The following is an 18208-nucleotide window of genomic DNA, read 5'->3' on the forward strand; positions in this document are numbered from 1 at the left end:
CTTTAAAAAAAGTATTTTGTCTATTTGTAATAATTTTCTTTATTTCTTTTTTCTAGTAAAGGTCAGTTGAATAACTTTAAACAGAACTTTGTTTCCGGGACCACCACTCTGAATGTATTTTTTATGGCAGGTGTTTCAGCAATTATTACTAATTGGAAGATTAGTTCCCATTGCTATAGCAGCATCTTTATTCACTAATAGGTGTTGGCACATTGTAACTAGCACTAACTCAGCTAAACACACTGCTATTCAAATGAGAGATGTTTAATGTTTCGTCAAAATGGTAAACATGTAGGTGGTAGGTGAGTTAGTATGTTAACCTTTCGCCTCTGACATCTGGACTCAAATAAAATTTTGTCTTAGAACATAAACAAGAAATGAACACAATGGCATTATCCCAGATCACTAAATCACAACAAAATTTGGAACAGGTGAAGTCTAAGAAGACAGTCTTATATCATGGGACCTTGCTCTTTTTCTGACTTTCCTGTCAAGTGTAGCATCACCCAACTCAGCATGCCTCCCTTTTGTCTTCTTAAATCTTCTCTTTTAACCCCTTTTAAACACCTGTGTTATTGACAGGATCCCCTATCAAATCTCTTTGGAGTAGAACAGCATCCTTAGCCTGTTTTGTGCGTGATTTGTTTCTATTCTGACCCCCGATTTGTTAGAATGTTCTACCCTTGATAGGTCCCTGACTTGAAATTGGTTGTTCCCCTCTTTTTCTTAATAACTAAATATTAGCTCTATTTGAGTGAACCAAAGGCAAGTCTCAGATTACCTCAGTATACAACACTAATCGTTCTCTGCCTGGCCAAATTAAATTTTTGTTGATGCTTCTTCCCAGTATAATTTAGTTATACAAAAGCATATCAAAATAGTGAAGTATCATGCTCCACCAAACTGCTGATCATTTATCACTTTCAAATAAGATTCTTTGTGACCAGTAACCCAGAGCTTGTCGGTGACATTGGCCCTTGTTTCAATAAACCATGCCTGTTCAAAAAGCATGCATAACTGCCAACACGTGCTTAAGTACTTTCTTGAATTGGGGCCATAATGTCTCAATATAGTATAAATTATCAGCCACAATTTGGCACTTTTTAGTGCACTTTTTTGCATTTATACTGTTTATATTTGAGTTTCGTCATTGTATTATAATTCTTTGTGCAATAACATGAGTACTTTGACAAGGTAGTACTGCTTATTAATTATTGTGTATTTATTTATTATCATGTTTGGGCATTTTGAGGTACACTGTCTGAGTGCTAACACAGGTAGAGTATTGAAGAGGAAGATATTTTTCTTCCTTTCCATCTCCATTCAGATTTCCTTCAGAATGCGCAAAGGAAGAAATACCAAAAGTGAGAGAAGAAATTAAAAGGCTATTAGAATTATTTATAGTACTTGTGCTTTCAAGAGTTGATGCCCTTAGTAGTGTGTCTCTTGCTGTATTAGGTGTTCTCTGAAGGGAGAAAAAAAAATGTAATGTCATTACTTTACAACTGCTCTCTTCGAAGTAGTTTTGTTTGTCATTATGAATTCTTATGAGCTGTCCCTCGCTCATGCTTCCCTCTTCTATGGCACTTCAGTGACTGTACAATTATCAGCTCCAAAGAAAAGTCAATATGTAAAATAAACTGACATATTCACAGATCATTGTTTCTTGCTGTCATCTTCAAGGTATCTCTTAGATCATAATAAAAGAGAGTGCATAGTCCCCTCTCAAAGTGCGTGTGTGTGTGTCTGTCAGCTAGAGTATAGCCTGTTTTGCGTTGCATTTGAGACAACTGCCATGATACCCTTTTTAATCTCTGCTTCCTTTCCCTTCTTCTGCTGCCTCCTTTCTGAGGCTGGTTTGTTACCAGTGAGTGGCAAATTTCAAAAATTTCAATTCGCACAAAGACCTCAAAGCTTGGATGCTTCTATAAAACTCTTTATACAAAATTAGGCTGGAAGCTCGTTATGAAATATCTTCTGTGAGTCCCAGGCTTGAAGGTTACCCATATTTTTTTCCCCTTCAGCGGAACTTTGATTTTATGTTTGGAGACTGAGTCAATGCTCATTTGATTAGGACTGGTTCACTTATTCCATGGTTTGGAAATGTGTTTATAAGAGATGGTGACCCCCTCAGCTCCTAACACAGTACACACATCATGGATATTGTCCATCCTTATCCCTTCCTGGAGCTTTGAATTATTGTAAACTATAATAATAGCAAACATAAGTTTTAGCCTTGATCTTGATCCTGAGCTTGGCTTTTCCTCAAATTTCTCTCTTTAGTACTTCAATGTCCCTAATCCCCTTTTGTCTTGGTCTAGTTGCCAGGTTTAGTTAGCAGAACAACTCTCTGTGAATGGTCATAGAACCAGGTATCCTACCAAGATGCTTTTTGCATGAATTGTGACTTGGCAAGTGGTTCTGAAATTCCTGGGAGAAAAAAGGACTGACATTTTCACTTGACAGAAACTGGATATTGTGGCACCATATACATGATGTGTGAGCCACGCAGAAGCCTACACAATTTCATTGTTAGAGAAAAGCTCACTAACAGGATGCCAAATCATGTGGTTCAGAGCAAGGCTAAGAGGTTGAGTCATATTTATAATGTATTCTTGTAGTGAACTCCCTGCAACTTGTGTTGAAGTGAGGAGTATGTAAAGAGGTGGGAAAAAATAGCTGTCTATTTCTCAAAGGAACAGTAGTGAGAGGAATAGAGAGATTGTGCCTTGAAGGGAATCCAAGCCTCACCATACAACATCTAGTACCAAGAAAAGTATCCAGACAGTGACACCAAATAGCTAATGGAACAATCCCCTGCAGCCATATGTGAGATTTTTTGTTTTTGTTTTCAGTGACCTCTCACAACAGCTAATGTGCTATTTAAATAGTGCGCTGAAGGGGTTTCAGCAGAAGGATAAGGGACAGCCTGTGTTAAAGACATCATGTCAAGAATATACATCAAAACCAAAACCCTATGCTGCACAGGCTAATATGAGCTGAATTAACCCAGAGGAATATATATTGACCCTGGGCAAGATAATGTCTATATATAGGAGATGTATAAAGGAGCAGATGAAACATGAAGCTGTTTAGGGCTACAGTTTACACTGTGTAAACTAATGTATTTTATTGTGGCATATACAATATCACCAACCCCAAATGTTAAAAAAATATATATATTATGAGTCTGGCCCCCTAAAATTCATCATATTTTAATAAATAACGTTTGGATTCTTTTAATTTGCCTTCTGGGTTTTGAGCTGTGAGGTCACATTTTCATGCTTTCCTCGACCACTGAGAGAGTTAGAAACATTTTTTCATTTTTTTAAGTGAAAGCATAAAGTCCCACATAATCACTTGTCTCCAAGAACTGGAGATTTTAAGTAGAACATCAAGTATCATCAGACCTGGAGTAAAACTGTGGGAGTTGGCAACACCGCTACAGTGAGATGGAACTGAGAAGGATCAAATATTCCAATTAGTAGAATCAAGCTTTTTGTGTTGATGGTTAAAAATTGCTTTTGAATTAAGAACACCAGAGAACAAAGTCCTCCATTTGAACACTGCACAGGTTAGCAGTGATGTTTTTTCCTGTACCCCTCTGCCTATGTGCTTCAATACTGTCCTAGCTGTAGGCATCCGAGAGCAGCCGATGCACACTCAAACTTGGGTCTCTGTTGACACTATAAAAATATACTATAATTTGAGCCAGCTGCCACGGTGTGTTTTTGTGATGTGGACATTGGCCTGTGATTAACAGGACAGAGAACAGTAACTCATTTCATGAAGGCCATCAAACAGTTATCAGATGGGAATGACCCGGTCCAGGTTTTGTTTAGTGACCTGTAGCTGAAAGACTCCATATCCTGTTGTTGACCCTTCCCCGGCAAGTTGATCAGTCTTCCCTCTAATCTTGTTCTATAATAATCTAAATTTATTTTTACAGGTCTTCTTTTTTTCTTTTTCTTTTTTTTCCCCCCAGAATATCAGTTCAACTCCTCTAATTGAGCCATCAAATTAGTTTAATTAACCAATAAGGCACCCAAAAAGTCTATGAATTTGATTTGTATACACACCTGAGATACAAATACAATACATCCAGTAGACATCGTCTGTGAAATTAACTGCTTCTGATTTTTAGAATAAATTAATTAAACATTCCTTAATTCACAATGGGATTCTTATATATCCCTCTGTATTTCCTCTCTGAGTTAACAAACTGTTTCTTAGCACCTCTGGAAAAATAAAGGGCATCACAAGAGATACCTATTATTTTAATACAATTCATCTTTGGACAAATTTTAAATGTCTTGCATCTCTTTATAGTGTGGATTTAAGTTTAATAGAGATGAGCATGATCTGCAAAGTTTAGCTCTGCATCTGGTGTTGGGTCCAGACTTCCCCAGAGTTCACAGGTACTTAGATCTAGCATTCCAGCCCATCTCTATTTATAATTTATAACTTGTCAGTACATTGAGTTCAGTGGGTGCTAGATCAGACTGTTATCCAGTTTAGAGAAAAGGTTTGATGGTGATATGCAGTAAATACTTGCCACAAGGAATTTTTGTGAAGAGAGCCCCAGTCTATCATATCTGTGGTCTGTAACTTGGGCCCAGTGCTGTTGGATCCTGCAGTATACTGTGCATCCTCTGCTTCTGTTGAGCTGAGGGCCCTTAGTCCCTTGCAGGACTGGGCCCTTAATGACTCATTAATTTTCGTTAGAGATGTAATTGTTGAAATGATGGTGGTTTGGGGTTTTTTTTCTTTTGTTTTATGTTGTCTTCTAAACACCATATAAAAGGAAATTAACCTAAAACACTTAATACCATTAGAATGGCATGAGTTAGGGATGTTATGAGAATCCTGGCCATAAGTCAGATTTAACAGTCAGAGAATTGAATGCTATTGCTGGATTTACAAAGCAGAATAATAATTTTGGGTCTGATACAAAGCCCACTGGAATGAATAGAAAGATTCCTATTGACTTCCGTGGGCTTTAGATCAGGCCCACAATGAAAACTGCATTTGCAGTTTTTTATACAGGGATAATCAAATGTCATGCTTCAAGCCATAAAGATCACTACACAAAAGGTCAGAAGAGCGTTTGCCTCCCTGGAAAACTTCAGGTACAGACCACTGCTGGCAAGTGTATATTGATTCGATGAACCAGTATTTTAATATGCTATGGCAAACCCTACATTTGTATTATCTTAATGTACTTTGTGGGCGTGTGTGTGAGAGAGAATTTCTCCCCCCACCCCCCATTAGAGAGCTATGAAACTGTTGTATTCCACTTGTTCACATTAGCATGACTGAATAGTCGTGTGAATTCAGTCCATTGGCAGATTATTTTTGTTCTCCCTTCCTAGCGCAAAAATATGGGGGTTGTTTGTATTTTAATTAAAGCATTGGGTTTTCTTACAACTAAATGAGCCGTGACAGAAATATTGTAGTAGGGGTGAAAGGGCAGCAACAAACACATCCTCCAGCATTCATCCCTGCCTATAAATTAAAACTGGCATCAGTGCCTCCAGTCACTGAGCTTTATTTTCCCAAAACATTTGCTACAGTGCTGTATCTAGATCTAGATATATCCGGGTACAAATCTATATATGTCGATAGTTTGGTTTTGATCTGTATTTATCTGTCAATTTGTCTTTTTGAGTATGTGCATGTGCATACACACACTCGTATGCTGGGAAAATGAATTAAGTTCCAAACACACACACACACACACACACAGAGAGAGAGAGAGAGAGAGAGAGAGAGGGAGAGAGAGTCTTTCTCTCTGTGTGTGTGTGTGTGTGTGTGTGTATAATACAAAAAAAACTTTAACAAGTAGGCTCACTTTTTTTCAATGTACACTGTACAACCTGGGTCCAGTCCATCTCCCTCTAAAGACAATAGGAAATCTTCCCAATGACTTCAACAGAAAGTGGATCAGACTCCCTGTGAGGTTCTTCTCTAGGGCATCTTTCTTCAGAAGAAAGATGTCCATCAAATCTGGAAGATCACTCCATAGGGCTAAATTGTATCGGATACACATGCAAGCATTCAGAGCCAAGCAGATGTAGACATGATGCGTAATCACTTCAGAAAGGGCAAAATATCCAAGTTACCGTGAAGCAATATATTGTTACTCCAATAGATATTAGGGTCAGCCACAGTCTGATAGTAAGTGTGATGAAATCTGCATAGCCTGTTCTGTCTGCCCCTCTTGCAAAACTCCCAATGATTTCTATAGGACCAGCATTTCACCCAGGTAATCTGTACATTTCCCCTAACATAGTCTCTGCCTTAGATATTTTTGTATTTGACACCCTGAAATAATTGTGGTATAAATATTTGCAATATTTTAATTCACAATACATAGTACTAACTATAATATATGAGGTATAATACTTCAACAGGAATTAACTCTGGAGTTGCCTTTGTGAAAATATAAGCTATTCTGATACACCATGTAACAGAACACAACTTTATTTTGTATGGTATTTTTCATACATAGAAGTAGTAGCAAAAGTGCCTTACAGAGTTACATAATACAGTTGTATAGCTAAATAATAAATAGCACAGGAAGGAGAAATTAAGAGGTACAGATGAGTGAGAAAATATGTTTTAGATGTGATTCTTATGAAATGGAGTGAAAAAGTGAAGAAATACAGGGAGACGAGAGCAGACGGTAGGAGCTGAAGAGGAAAAGGTTCTTCTACCAGGAGTGGCAAGATTGTGTGAAGGGACGGGAAGCAGGCTAGAGTTAGGCATGTGAAGCGAGTGGAATGGGGGTGTAGAGAATGACCAGGGGCCTAATTCTGGTTTCTCTTCCATACATAGCTGCCAATCAGAGGTAAATCTATTGATATGAATGGAGTTACATTGGAGTTAAGCTGCTGTAGATGCGGGGAATCAGACCCTATGTGCGCTGAGAGATCTGTTGGATCAAATTCATGAAGGGCTTTAAAATTAGGGGTATTTTTAAATGGATCCTGAAATCAAGCTGTTGAAGGAATTTGGGTACAGGGAATGATGTGTAAATTCTATTTTCTTGAGTTAAGTTACTTACGGTACCTCTGCACTGCAATAGAAGCCCCACAGGACCAAGTCTTAGAGCCCAGGTCAGCTGACTTGGGCTGTGGGGCTATAAAATTGCAGAGTAGACATTCAGGCTCGAGCTCGGGCACTGAGACCCTATGAGGTGGGAGGGGCCATGCTGCAGGTCTTTTATTACAGTATAGATGTATTTTCTGAGGCCTTGTCTATACTGGTGTGGCGTGTAGTGTATTGGCATTACACAAGTAGCTACATGCTGCAGTGAAGAGCAAGCTGTGTCCACACTGCGGTATGTAGCTACACAAGGCAGTGAATGCTCTGACTGGGGGAGGTAGAAGGTTGCTGGAGCCTTTCCGTGCCACATCCCTCTGCCAGAGCCTTTTCCTGCTCCTGCTGGACTCTTTCACTGTGGTGGGAAAAGACTCTGGCAGTGGGGATGCTCCATTGCTAAAGGTACCAGTATAGCTGGGGAGTCACCGCTTGGGTGTGTAGAGAGCCATGTAGGGTATACGCCCTGAGGTTCAGGCATGTCTTTATTCTACTCACCTAAGCAGTGCCTCATTGTCTACGGTGCTGTTCATACTCATGCTGGGGGGGGCATGCAACGTGTGTCCTCTATACACTGCCATAAGGAGTATGCAATTTCGACATACCGTGAGGGGTCATAAAGCATCTGGGGCTGTATCGCACAGTGATTCTGACGTTAATACATCATCACGTCACCAGTGTAAATGAGCAGAGTGCAATTTCTGATTTAGTATTTTGCATTTCATATTTCCATTCTATTTTCAAATGGTTGTTGAGGTAGAAAGACAGTATTTCAGCAGATGCTGAACCATACAGAACATCAAGACCTGCTAGCAAGCACATTTTCCCCCCAAGGAGCTTAAACAGATTGTTGTTGTTGCTAGTGAGGTAAGACCAAAGAAATATCCAGTTCCCAAATAAGGGTCATTTAATCAGTAAAGTTTCAGAGGGATTAAGCTTAAAGAGCTGTGGTTTCTGCTGTTATCCCACATGGGCCTTTAAGGGCCTGATCCATAGCCCAGTGAACTCAATGGAAAATAGTAATGATAGTTTGGGCGTCATGAGGTTGCCAATTCAAAGTGTACTGTCAAAATATATTTTTAGAATCTTTCACTTAACTGTGACAGCAGATTGCTGAGGATTGCATGCAAATCTTTCTTCTTTCAGAGCTGAAAATGCGCCAAGAGACTGCTAGTAAAATATTTACTGCTAACTTTAAGATGGAAATATGTCTTCCTTATTGAGCTATAATTTTACTTCGAAAGATATTTGTAGGAGGAACAGATTTCTTTGAATATATCTACAGCCTCTGTTGCTGTTCTCTAGAGGCTATTTTCTTTTAATAATTTTACTCAACTGAATCAGTTTTCACACCAAACATCAACAAAAAAAGAGTAAAGAAATATGTGCCATTTCCTTTCTATCATTTGTTGTTGCACATAACTTTAAATATTTGGGAGTTGTATGCAGGCTACATATTGGTAATTCCGCCCACTATAGGATCAAAATATTTTTCTTGTTTCCCTGTTTAAGGCAAAACACACAGTATTCTTTCAAACCTCAGGGAGGAAAAGAACCTAAGTGATGAGCAGCTTGTGTAAAAGAGATCATAAAGGTATAATTTGGGCTGGTTTTGAACATAGCTAATGTTAGAAAAGAGACTTAGATGTGAACAATTACTTACTAAATCTAATAGTTTTAGCACTCTCAAATCCCATCTCTTGGAAAGAAATAGAAACAGAGAGAGAAGCAAGAACAATTTTTGAGTGGGAAAATAAGGCACTTAGGCAGCTTGGAAAACGATGGAATTGAATGGTTAAGTCACTGGACTAAGTTTCAGCAGATGTGGGTTGGGTTCCTGGCTGTGTCACAGCTTTCCAGGAAGATCTTCAGTGACTGAATTGATCTTTCTGTCTCAGATCCCAATTTTATGCTTGCATGTTGTATCCTTTTCTTCCCACTCTTTGTGTTTCTTGTCTATTTAGCTTTTAAGCTCTTCAGTTTAGGGACTCTTTCTTCCTTTGTGTACATATAGCAGATAGAACCTTGATATTGATTGGGGCCTGTAGCGGGTGGTCACCCCACTCCGGCCCTGAAGGGGTTAAAACAGCCCCGGGGAGCCAATTGAAAGCAGCCCTTGAGAGAGGTTGGGGCTGGAAAAAGGAGTGAAAGCTGCTGAGAGAGGGGCTGACTACAGGTGTGGCCAGCTCAATCAGGGTCCAGCTGGCCCTTATAAAAGGGCTGTGAGCCTGGAGCTCAGGAGGAGTCTCACTCTAGCTCTGGAGTGGGAAGGGCTAGCTGCCTGAGAGTGAGGTACTGTAAGTGGAGCAGTGCTGGGGAAGGGCAAAGGGAGCTGGGGAGCTCCAGCCTCGTAAACCCCCAGGCTGCAGGCCTTGGTAAAGGCCCAGAAAGGAACTGGGGCTGCAGAGGGGCAGCCTGGGAATAAGCAGAGGCAGCTGGTCCTAACCCCTTGACAATGATGAGTGGCCATTGCACTGCAGTCTGCCCCAGTGAGCGGGGGCTAGATGATGACTGGCAGTAGCCACTGAGGCAAGGTGGGTTTGAAGGGTTGGGGGGTTCCCCAGGGAGGGGAGACCCAGAGTGTGGGGGTACTGCTGGGGCAGAACCCCAGAGAAAGGGCACCGGGCTCTGGGAGGGACATGGATGCCAGCGGCAGGCGAGACACCGGCCTGAGAGGGTGCTCTGAAGGCTGGAAAGAGCTAATTCCCGAGACGACCAGCAGGAGGCGCCGCACCGGTGAGTCTCGCATCGCTCCAGGGCCTCTAAGTGCTCCTGAAATACAAATAATAAAAATAGCAATTTCTATGCCTAGGGCCCAATCCTGAGAGTTGCTGAGCACCCTTTACTTCAATAGGAGCTGAGAGTGCTCAGCACCTCACAGGAGGACCTAAAAATGCACAAGTTTGGACCCTTTATTAGTAACTTCGTCATGAGAATAAGAAAGTTGGTTCATAATAATTAGATGCAATGACTTACAACAGTGGATACAAAGAATCTGATTTCCTAACTCCACTGAAATAAAAATATTTTTCACTACAAGATTAAAATATTTACTTTGAAAATTATAGCTGCCATTCAAATTATTGTTGTTTTTTAAAAAATGTCCCTTGTTGTGATGATTTTTAAACCAGGCTCTTCACAGTATTTTGCTTGTGTACTGCTGTGACATTTAATTTTGATCCAGAAAAAAGGGACTGACGAGAACACAGGTCCGCTGTTAAAACTCTGAGTTTTAACATTCCAATCTGTGCATGAACCGTAAACATCTCATCAACCCATAGGCTGTGAACAATTTTGTCTCTGCAAAAATAGTACTTTACTTTCATATTAAAATTAAAAAAAATGAAAATAAGCGAAACAGCGGGTGGATGCTCCATAGAAGTAAGTGTTTCACTTTGGATTGCATGATTTTACCTGATGCCCTGGCAAAAAGCCTGATTCTTTGAACTACAACTCATAGCTGGATTAACTGGAGCGGAAACTACAGGTAGCCAGCTGGGTGCTTACATCCAGCTAGCCAAAATGCCCCTAACTATTAATGATCTATTCTCTGGATTGCCACTGATGCTTTTCAAAATAATTGTAGGTAGCATATCCAATTCCCCGTCCCCTGTTTTAAGATTGATTCTCTCAAATTCCCCCTTACCTGATTGCCATCAATGTTGAGCAATGTATCATTATAATAATTATTATATTATAGTAACTCTCTTGAAACATACTATGTACTGTGCAAACAAATAGGAAGACTTAGTCCCTGTTGTGAAGAGCTTTTCATAATAAATAGACAAACTGATGAAGGTTGGCAGTAAAGGGCTGCAGCAAGCCATGTGGTTGAGGTGAAACTTGACATGTCTGGTAGGTCCGTATGTTTGTTCATATATTATTTAAATTCAAGCAAACAATCTCCAATTGCCCCTCTTCCTAGCCACTGTTAAGTGAGTAATTTCTTGTAGGCATAGCGGTAGAAATAGGTTTAACAGAAGGATTTGGATAAGAAAGTAATACAGGCCAAATCAAGTGAATGTTCTGTGGATAAGGAACAGTGTGCAAGAAAGCAGGGAGATAGCTGTGTGAGTAGCAGACAAATAGCGTCTGTGGCTGGTGTTGGTAGAGCAGAGGGGTAATACAAAGAAAGATAAGAGCAGAAAACGATGGTGGATGGAAACGTGAAGTGTCTCAGAGGCTAGAATAAGAAGTTTGAACTTCAACATAATAGAACAACGTATCCTGTCCATGCAGGGGAATGGGTTCAGGGATCCAACAAGCCTTTACCATCTCCAGGTATTGAAATTCTATATATTAATAGATGTTTTGCCATCATGTATTGACAAAAATTGTTTTCTACAACTCAGTAGTTCATAACACAGATAGAAAAGGTATTGGAATTCACCATTGTTATCCTTCAGCAGAATCTGTCAAATGACAGGCTTAGCAGTTACCAACATTTCCATGAGGTTACATCAGTTCAGCATGAGAATATTTCACATGTGGCAATAGCTGCAACTTAAATACTCTCTATCAGTTTTGAGATTATGCCTTTTATCTTAAATAAAGAACTACTGGGTTGTGCTGTACAGAGGTCTCTTTCCCATTTCCGCCATGAGAAATAGATATTTTTTTCTGTGTCCACATTTTAAATACCTTAAATCCTGTGCCTACCAAAACCAAAATCTGCTATCTTTTATCTTTTAGAACCCTCCTGTTAATTGCGTAATAGGTGGATTTGTACCCTCAGAAATGAGGATACTTATTGTATTTTTAAAAAAAAAGTCATGGGATATGCAGTGAGATTTCTTCAGATACTGATTTGCCCGTTGTCATCTTTACGAATGTTCCTCATAGAAAGTGACACAAAAGGGACAGCGTTATTTGTGTAGTGCTGCTGCTGCTGCCTAGAGGGTCTTCAATTCAACTGAATTGATTTGACAAGTTTGTATATTGCAGAGCTTGGCCCTGAAAGTTGCTGACGGTGACCCCTTGGGACATCAATCACCATATATAATAGAGCTAATAACAGATGCAATAATAACATTGGGGTTGGGAGGGATGGAGGAAACATATCCAACTGCTGAAGTATTTTTACTGAAAGACTCCAAACAGCAATCTAATAAACATCTAGATTTTTTGCCTTTATTTAGTAGTTTGCATCCTTCTTTTCATTCAGGCTCCCTTGCTGTTGCTAACCCAGAAGAGCCGCAGTCATAATTGGTTAGGTTGAACTGTGTTTGAAATTATTACTCTAAAAAATGGCAGAAACTGATTTTGGTAATACATGAAAATAAAATAACAGTGGCAATCTAAAGTCAAATTGCCTTGGTGATTTCACTGGAGCTGTTAGCGGATAGTGACTGTGACTTTGCAAATATTAAAAAATTGAAAGTGTTTTCAAGAAGAACTGAGGGTTGTCGGATTCTGATTGTATTTTTAAAAGTTACAGTGAAAAGAAATTAGAAATGGCTGGCTGAATGAATAGGAACAGAGCAACAATATACCTGCTTGTTTGGTGCATAAAATCCACATTCACTCTGGACATATCTTAGGTAATCAAGCATTCCTGCGTAAGTAGTGACTGGTGCTACAACTGTAGGATCAGTTTCAGGTGTCAGAGTGAAAAGAGTCTTGCAACAGAGGGGGAACCCTATTGGATGGAGGTACTTTTTTATTCCATAGAGAATTTGTCAATGGACATTGCAGTAGATTCTGCCGTCATTCATGCCAATGTAGATCCAGAATAACTCTATGGAAGTCAATGGACTTACTCCAGATTTACCCTAGAATCAGGGTCAGAATCAGGACTATGGTCTTCCATGTAATCCAAGTTTTCACTGATTCTGGAGTGAAAATAGTTTATAAAAGACTGCTCCATTTAATTGCTCCTAAACTGAAACAATTGACTACATTCCTGAAGCAAGTAGGGTAAAAAGCCGGTGCCCCACTTCCAAACCTAGTATGAAGCCTGCCACTGTGTTCTCATATTGTTACTCTAGCAGTCTTTAGCTGGGAACTGGTGCTCACAGATAATGAGAGTACTCATTTCAGCCTCTAGAATTATAATAGATTATAATTAAAGTTACCAATACAGAAACCAGTGTATACAGTGAGCCTGAGATTATGAATTCACTTTCCTCTCCTGTATTTTAACTTCATAAAGGTTTAAATCTTCGGTTTCTCCTTTTAAAAACAAGCTAGAGGGTGCAATGGTTTCCATTTTTTTTAACAGAAATAAACATCAAGAAAAAATGAATACTTTGCAAAATAGAATGAGCACAAGTGTAAGTGGTTATATCTCTATGTAATAGAGATAGAGAAATGGCCTCAAAAGATGCAGAGCACCCATAGCTCTCTTGATGTCAGAGAGAGCTGCAATTGCTGAGCATATCTGAAAACTATGCCATTAAAATATGAGCGACTTCTCTCACAGAAGAGAAATTTGCTTCAAGTCTCCAAAAATATATTTTAAACAATTATGGGTTTAATCATAGCACTTGAAATGTGTAAAGACTCCTTCAGTCGTGTAACATGTGTTGGCAAAAAATCAGGTTGCTTTAATGAACTTCAGTTTACTGCAGCCACATATTTCCAATGGCTTTTTGGCCCTTTTACAGACAGATACACCTGAAACAAATGCCATCTTCCTCCCTTCTCCCATTCCTCCTCCCTCCCATAAAAGTCAGTCTGGTTATGCTTGTAGCACTGCACCTCATCTGCAGTACTTGTAGCACTTTCTCCACAGTCACACAAAAGCTCCTCAGTTTCCCAGCTCATGACAGCTACTCTTTTAAAAAGAGATTTTTTTTAAATGTGTGCGGAAAGATGATTTAGCTAGGTGCACATAAACTCCCATCAGCCCTTTATCTTTATTAGCATAGTGGAAGATCCAAATACTTGCTATCTCATGACCTCTAACAGTTTCTCTTATTTGGGGGCTCCTGTTTTTCATTTTGGTGTCTCAAGTATCTCCCATGTTCAGTGTATTCTCCTCCTTTATAATGGTCTTTTCCTTCCCAGTTCAAAGGCTTGCCATCTTGATGCTCATTAGAGCAGAGAAGAACTGTCAATGATAGAGTGGTGAATAAAAATGTATCAGCATCTCTTCCCAAATCGCAGGCTTAAAATATTGGACATTTCCCATTAGCTGCCAAGAGTAAAGGACTTCATAAACCAGCCACTGGAGGGTGATAACATCACAAATATCGTAGCAGACTGAGTCCCATCCTGTAGCGGTCGGTAGTATAAGTATGCCAAGCCAGTGCATGACAGGTCGGCTCGATAGAGTTCTTAGCTTGCAAACTCTACGTAACATTCCCTTTGAGATGCATCTTCATGAGGTACCAGCAGCATGTTGTGGGAATACCCTAATATATACAGAAAACAAGTTAAATCCATTTAAAATGTGTGATCACCTCATGGTACGTTCAGAAGCGTCCTACTCTGAGCCCTTGAATAATGAGCAGGAAGACAAATATATCACAGATCCAAACCTTTTATTATATAGCACACAATAGTCTGAGAGACACTATTCTCTTGGTGTTCCCTCTTAACTAAATCCATGCAGCAGAAAGATGGAGAAAATGTAGTCTCACAGCAATATAAGAAGATTGTGTTGACTTCATGAATCATTAATTTAGAAACAAGAAGGCCAACACTCATCTGCAATTTTTATGTACTTTTAGATCATTAACACTAATATATTATACTTATATAGCACCCGATAGCCCCAAGGATCACAGGACACTTCACAAACTTGGTCACTTCAGCCACCATTTAAATCCAGCCCCTTTTTGGATGGGATGCACTAGCTGTTGGTCAGCAGGCAGCAGCTCCGTGCCACAGTTTAAGATAGTTTTCAAGAGTCTTCTATCTAATTGAAACTGTAGGGGAAAATTAGGTAGGAAGGAATGTAAATACCCTATTTAGAATCTGGATAGAACATCAGAGTTAATATCCTTACTCTTGCCAAAACTGCTACACGGTTTATAATTATAAGCAGTCGGCCTCAGTTTTAAGTTTCACTTTAAAGATGGCTGGCTACATTCACAAAAGGACTTAGGCAGTGCCACACTTCATGTCAAAACATCTAAACTTTAGGCACTTAAAAAATCACTGGGATTCACAAAGTCTTTGTTAAGGGTTGAGGATTCCTCCACAATAAGTGGAGGGAGCTAGGTGCCTAAAGAATGGGATTCACAAAAGCCCAGCAGGAAGATGTATGAGGCAAAGGTAACTTTCTGTCTGTTTTGTTCTCATGGTGGCCCACAACAGGAAGAACAGAGATGCCAGGATGTTTCCCATTGTCTTCAAAGAGTGCTTGCCATTGGAAAATTTTCTAGTTTTGACTTAAATAAATAGATGTTACCTTAGTATTTTCAGTATTCCCAAAACCTAACAGAAGAAACTTGTGGAATACTGAAAATATTGAGGTAATGTTATTTAGTTGTGCAAGGAAATTGGTAAGTTTCTAAGGTTCGCCATGATTATGGAATTTAGTAGAACAGAATGGCCCCGTTGATGTTTTCCCTTCTTCTTCTGGTCACTTTGCATAGCTCATGTAGTACAAGGTAGGGGTAACTAACCTTACCTGGCCAGCTGACAATTCTCCCAGTGTAGGCAAGTTCTGAGCTGGTGTAAAGTGAGACAATCAGTTTCGAAGACAACTGCTTCCCTCATCCTAGCACAAACTGGTATGGAAAGAATGTTGGGGTGGGGTAGAATGGAGTGTTCCTTAGCTATGCCAATTGGTAACCGGCGCATGGTCCCATTGAAAACATTGCCAGTTGGCATAAGTAAGAAAAAGCCCTATCCTGTTGTGACTTATACAATGGGCCAGAGCTGGCATGAGTTCAGCATGAGAATTACGTGGTGTATCTAGTTCCTGGAAGTCCCATCCCCTACTTCCTTCGCTGATTATAATTTAAGATAGGATACAATCTAAGCAATATTTGTTGACGGACTGATCCAACCTGTAAAGCTCAGGGGTGAAATCCTTGTCCCAGTGAAGTCAATGGAAGTTTTGCCAGTTATTTAAATGGGACCAGGATTTCATTCACAATCTGGATCCCACTTTTCCTCAAAGATTACAGATGTCAGTTGTTAAGGACAGCGAATGAAACCGAACTTAAATTTTGGATGAATGCTCTTGGGACCCAATTTTCAAACTTGGTTGCCTAAACATAGGTACTTAGATTGAGATTTAATTTAGCTACGGATAGTTTGGTTAAATCCTCTGGTCTGCTTTAAAAATGAACCTTAAATTCATTGGTGCCTAAAATGGGTATGTAGCTGCCTAAATATGAATGTAGGTACTTAACTTTCAAACTATATAAGTAATTATACTGGGATAATGCTGGATTTATTCAGTGGCGAATCAGGTCCTTATCACAATTACAAGAGGCAAAAGGTAACTTTCTGTCTCTCTTGTTTTCGTGGTGGCACGCAACAGGAAGATTATAGAGATGCCAGGATGTTTTCCATTGTCTTCAAAGAGTGCTTGCCATTAGAAAACTTTCTAGTTTTGAATTAAGTATATACGTTACCTTAGTATTTTCAGTATTTCCAAAACCTCAGTGACACAGTCAGTGCCAACTGACAAGCTTCAGGCACGCTGGGCCAAATGACTTGAAAAGAATTACACTTGGTATATTTGGACCATGGTTTGCAAGCAGTAGCCTCGGCTGTGCAGCTATGTAGCCAAAGTAACAAATAAGTATGCAGTGTTGTTGTAGCTGTGTTGGGCCCAGGATATTAGAAAGACAAGGTGGGTGAGGTAATGTCTTTTATCGGACCAATTTCTGTTGGTCAGAGAGACAAAGTTTTGAGCTTATATAGCGCTCTTCTTCAGGTCTGGGAAAACAAATAATATTCGTGACAGTGAAAGAATTAGTTATCTGGACAGGAGGGATGTTAGGAAGGTACCTATATAATTCATACAACATGTGCTCTCCACTCTGCAGCCTGAAACAAATTCCAACAGCTACGTGAATCTCAGATAAAGCAGTTGGCCAAACTTTAACACTACTATATATCTATATCTATATCTATATAGTACGTATTGATCAGGTAGGAATCTATATTTACCTTATCTTCTTTCTCTGCAAGCCATTGCTATTATCTTACACTTTTGTGGCAAATGTCACCACGAAGATGACACACTTGGCATTTGATTCGTAGCTGCTTTCTGTAAAAGGAACAATGAATAGGCTGTGATTCAGAGCTGCAGCGCAATTACCAGCATAATACATGCAGGATATAGCTCTCTATTGATTATCATACACATTGTGAAGAGAGTGGTCACTTTGGATGGGCTATTACCAGCAGGAGAGTGAGTTTGTGTGGGGTGGGGCGGAGGGTGAGAAAACCTGGATTTGTGCTTGAAATGGCCCAACCTGATGATCACTTTAGATAAGCTATTACCAGCTGGAGAGTGGGGTGGGAGGAGGTATTGTTTCATGGTCTCTGTGTGTATATGATGTCTTCTGCAGTTTCCACAGTATGCATCCAATGAAGTGAGCTGTAGCTCACGAAAGCTCATGCTCAAATAAATTGGTTAGTCTCTAAGGTGCCACAAGTACTCCTTTTCTTTTTGAAAGAATTATGGTATCTATTGATTAAGGATTTAAAAAAGCAACTTCCTATCAGCTAGTGGTTCAGCTTTCATCAGACTGATTCACGGAATACTTGTCAAATAGTTATGGAGAGAAAGTGACGAGGGAGTGACAGGAAACAAAGTGTACTGCAATGACTCTGGTATTGATTGAAGATATACTGTGCTTTCAAACAGTGACTGAATAAGTTAAGAAACTGATGTAACAGAACCTATTTTTTTTAAGGAGGCCACATTAATATATACTTTGTGTTCTTCTTTTCATCAAACTTAATTTGACAAGTTTGAATGTTACTGTCTTACACTCTAATTTTTTTCTGTTTTTGGCTCATTGTGTCTGTTGATGGGTGGATTACTCATAGAACCTTCTCTATTATAATTTATGTTTCTCCGAAAATAGGAACAGCGATTCTTCAGTAATAAGAAGCTACTTTATCTAACGAGTCTCTTTTTATTTTGTTTCACTTGCCTTCATTTTCTTCATGTCTTGTCATTTTTTTTTTCATT

The 18208-nt window shown here is 39.5% G+C and overlaps 1 protein-coding gene across 4 annotated transcripts in view; it reads left to right on the forward strand.

The window, feature by feature from the left end:
* Positions 1-18208, forward strand: part of CCSER1 (coiled-coil serine rich protein 1) — a 1076341-nt gene that overhangs the window by 866064 nt on the left and 192069 nt on the right. The gene's annotated exons all lie outside the window — the stretch shown is intronic.

The sequence above is a fragment of the Natator depressus genome, chromosome 4, assembly GCF_965152275.1.
Source record: "Natator depressus isolate rNatDep1 chromosome 4, rNatDep2.hap1, whole genome shotgun sequence".
Lineage (NCBI taxonomy): Eukaryota > Metazoa > Chordata > Testudines > Cheloniidae > Natator > Natator depressus.